The sequence below is a fragment of the Psammomys obesus genome, unplaced genomic scaffold, assembly GCF_907164565.1.
Source record: "Psammomys obesus unplaced genomic scaffold, mPsaObe1.curated_primary_1811, whole genome shotgun sequence".
Lineage (NCBI taxonomy): Eukaryota > Metazoa > Chordata > Mammalia > Rodentia > Muridae > Psammomys > Psammomys obesus.
The window spans coordinates 28,521,010-28,524,380 of record NW_026596073.1 but is presented as its reverse complement, the minus strand read 5'-3'; the positions used below and the strand labels follow the sequence as shown (position 1 = coordinate 28,524,380).

The 3,371-nt window shown below is 48.3% G+C and overlaps 1 long non-coding RNA gene across 1 annotated transcript in view; it reads right to left on the bottom strand.

Annotated features, from left to right (window-relative positions):
* Positions 1-2,618, bottom strand: part of LOC129690433 (uncharacterized) — a 29,193-nt gene extending 26,575 nt beyond the window's left edge. Inside the window, exon 1 of the long non-coding RNA XR_008722293.1 lies at positions 2,493-2,618. This is a non-coding gene — a long non-coding RNA (uncharacterized LOC129690433). The remainder of the gene's footprint in view (positions 1-2,492) is intronic.
* Between the last annotated feature and the right edge of the window lie 753 nt (positions 2,619-3,371).

Sequence of the window (3,371 nt, the reverse complement as noted above, 5' to 3'; positions counted from 1 at the left end):
GAAAGAAAGAAAGAAAGAAAGAAAGAAAGAAAGAAAGAAAGAAAGAAGGAAGGAAGGAAGGAAGGAAGGAAGGAAGGAAGGAAGGAAAGAAGGAAGGAAGGAAGGAAGAAAATGTCCTGTAAGGAAATGTCAGGCTAATTCAGAAAAGAGATATATGTAAAGATTGATGGCTCATAACATAGGCACGCTGTGACTGATGACTTGTCCTTTCCCCCTTTCCTGGTCTTGTTTTCCTAGTTTCTGTTAGGTGATATGATATATTCTGTGATTATTGATGACATTCAAGGTCTAACCTAGGAGCAGCTTACCAGCATTCTGCAAGTGACTAGCTGAAATATTGTATTATTATCCCTGTGACTGACCTGAGGGATGTGTCCTGGCTTGTGCTCATCAGTGTCACACTTCCTGCACTGCCTCCTCCCGCCATAGAGAGGAGCAGACTAGCCTTCCCCAAGAACAGCCCTCTGCTGGGCTTCCGGAGTGACAGTATCAATGCTCTAGTTCCTGCCATACCTTCAGGAGGCTCAGTCCTTCTTAGGCTGGCCGAGAGGCTGCACATTAAATAGAACCTTTAAAACATAGTTTTGCACCCAGCACTGGCTGGACATTCCCTCAATCTCTTCTCTGTCTTTGTCTCCGCAGGTCTTATAGGTAGGGTTAAGTTCTGGAGTGAGGTTTTTATGGATGAGTTGGTGATCTCCTCTGTCCACTAGGAGTCTTATCTAGATAGATAGTATCCTCTTCAGTCTCCATGGCCCCTGCTGCTGGAAGTCTTAGCTAGAGTCCCCCTCATATCCTCCCAGGGGCCTGTTCTGACTTAGGTCTCCAGCTTATTGCAGAGATGCCCCACCCACCGTTTCTCTTTTCTCTGCAGGCCTTCTGCCCTCCCCTCCCTGCTCTCCCCAGGTCTGATCTCCACCCTTACTGCTCCCTGTGCTCCCTCTTCTACCTTGTTTCTACTCTTCAATCACTACATCTGTCTATTCTATGTCCCCTTCTGAGTGAGATTTGTGCATCCACTCCTAAGATCCACCCCATGGAAGAAAACCAACCCCTATCACTGTTAAGGATACTCTGATATGCTTGCAGACAGGAGCCTACCAGAATTATCCTCTCAGAGGCTCCAGCCAGCAACTGCTCAAAACAGATACTGAGACTCACAGCCAAACATTGGACGAAGCATAGGGAGTCTACTGGAAGGGGGGGGGGATAAATGGACCTAGAGGTGACAACAGCCCCACAAGAAGACCATCAGAGACAACCAGAGCCCAGGGGGGCGCCTATGGAGTCTGAAGCACCAGCTAAGAACAATGCATGGTCTGGACCTACGTCATCTACATATAAGTACCAATGGGCATCTTGGGCCTCATGTGGGTCCACTAGTTAGGAGAGTGGGAGGATATCTCTGACATGGACTATGTTGCCTGGTTTTTGATCACTTCCCCCTAATGGAGCTGCCCTACAAGGCCACAGGGGAGGAAGTTGGACTCAGTCCTCATGTGAATAGATGAGCTGGGGTGTCTGGGTAAGGAGGTCCTCCTATTCTGAGGAATAGAAGAGGGGTATGCAGGAGGAAGGGTGGGACTGGGAGGAGAGGAGAGACTGAGATGTAAATTGAATTAATTAATAAAAAACTGAAAAAAAACCCCATGATTTTGTATTGGTGAATTTTGAATAAACAGTAAACCCTGGGGTGAAAAATAATTGGTTTATGGCAGCTCAGATTCTGCAGCACTGAGACATGAATTTTATGGTTTTAATCCTTATCTTAAAACTGTGGAAACTGGCCTCTAAGGCCCCCTGAGGTGGCAACCAGGCTTCTGTGAGTTTTCCTTTTTTCTGGCCACAGATGTTGTGTTTCTGTGAGGTGAGGTTGCCCACATGTGTGGCCTGCCTGGCTCCACCTCCTGAGCCCAGTTACCCAGCCATCACGATGACTAATAATCCCATCTCAGCCCGCAGAATCAGGGATAATCAAAGCATTCACAACAGGGAACACTGAGCAAGCCACTGTGGAGTGCGCTCCAACTCCCCGACTGGGGGGCTGAGGACCCAGTCACTGGACACCTGCCCCTGTCATGAAGACAGGTGTTCCTGAGTGGCATTTCATGATGCAAACATTTTAAGAAAAGTACCCTAAAAATGTCTCAGAGCTGTTCCTCCGTACTCCGTGCTCATTTGATTATTTAAAGGTTAGTGTTCCCTACCCAAACACCAGGTCGAGCTCAAAGCAATTTACGCCCCTTCTCCGTGTCAACGTACTTCTCACAAAAGATTCTAAATGACAGAACAGCAGTAGAAATGGATGGTTATTCGACTCCAGGAGACCCAGGGAAAAGCAAGTCACCTTTGCTAGGGTTAACTTTCTCAGAATCAGATATTGGCCCAGGGTACAGCTACAATTTCAGGTCCCCCTCGGCCGCCAGCAGGGCAGTGTGAGAGGGAAGGACGATGCCGAGATAGCCCGCGCTTTCTCATGCAGTTCTGTTTACCTCCAGCGTGGCTCGGATTCGTGGGGTGGCTCATCTGTTTGTTTCCCAGGAGTGTCCTCCTCTTCAGGTACAAGCGACTTGTTGTTTCTCCATCCCGTCTGCCTCCTTGGTGACAGACAGATGAGAACTGTGCCCTGTGCTCTGGGACTCTAACGTGATCTGGGTTGAGCTGGTGGTGGGAGGGGAGGCGAGGGGGGTGGTACGGGTTGGGGGACAAGGGGACTTTAACGCTGAGGAAACCAGTCTTTCTCAGAGAAGAAAGTGCGCTTGTGTTCTGCGGAGCAGGCCTGCTCCCTTAGCTGTTACAATGTCGATCTAGTCACAATTCAGAAGATGTTAGCGCCACTCTCTTCGGTAGGAAAGCGAGCAGAGGAAATGGAGAACTCAGTAATTTTCTCCTGATGAAGCAACTTAGAAACTAAATAGTACCAAGAGGGCGGGGGAAGGGCTCTGCTTCTCTATGTTTTCGAATAGATACAGGAATCTTGAAAGCAGGAAGGTTTCAGACTTAGAGCTTTCAGAGCCCCCTCCAACGAAGGACCTAGAGGATAGACCGAATACTAATTAAAATCTCCACCAGCGGAGATCAGGAGGAACAGGAGGAAATTGAGGCAAGGAGATCAACAGTTTGCCTAGGTTCCCCTGCTAATGCTGCTGGCAAGCTGGGAACTCCCAGCATTTCACCTGTCTCATGACCATTGTCAGCTACTTCACAGACACTTCCCTGACACCTTGAACTCAGCTCTCAGACATTTCCAAAGCCCACTTGCTGTCACATACTGGCTTTTCAGCATTTGCAAAGCAGGTGTTGCAAGAAGTCACTATAAACTAAAAAGTGTCTCTTCTAAAGACCTGTATCTACTATGAGTGTCTAAGTAC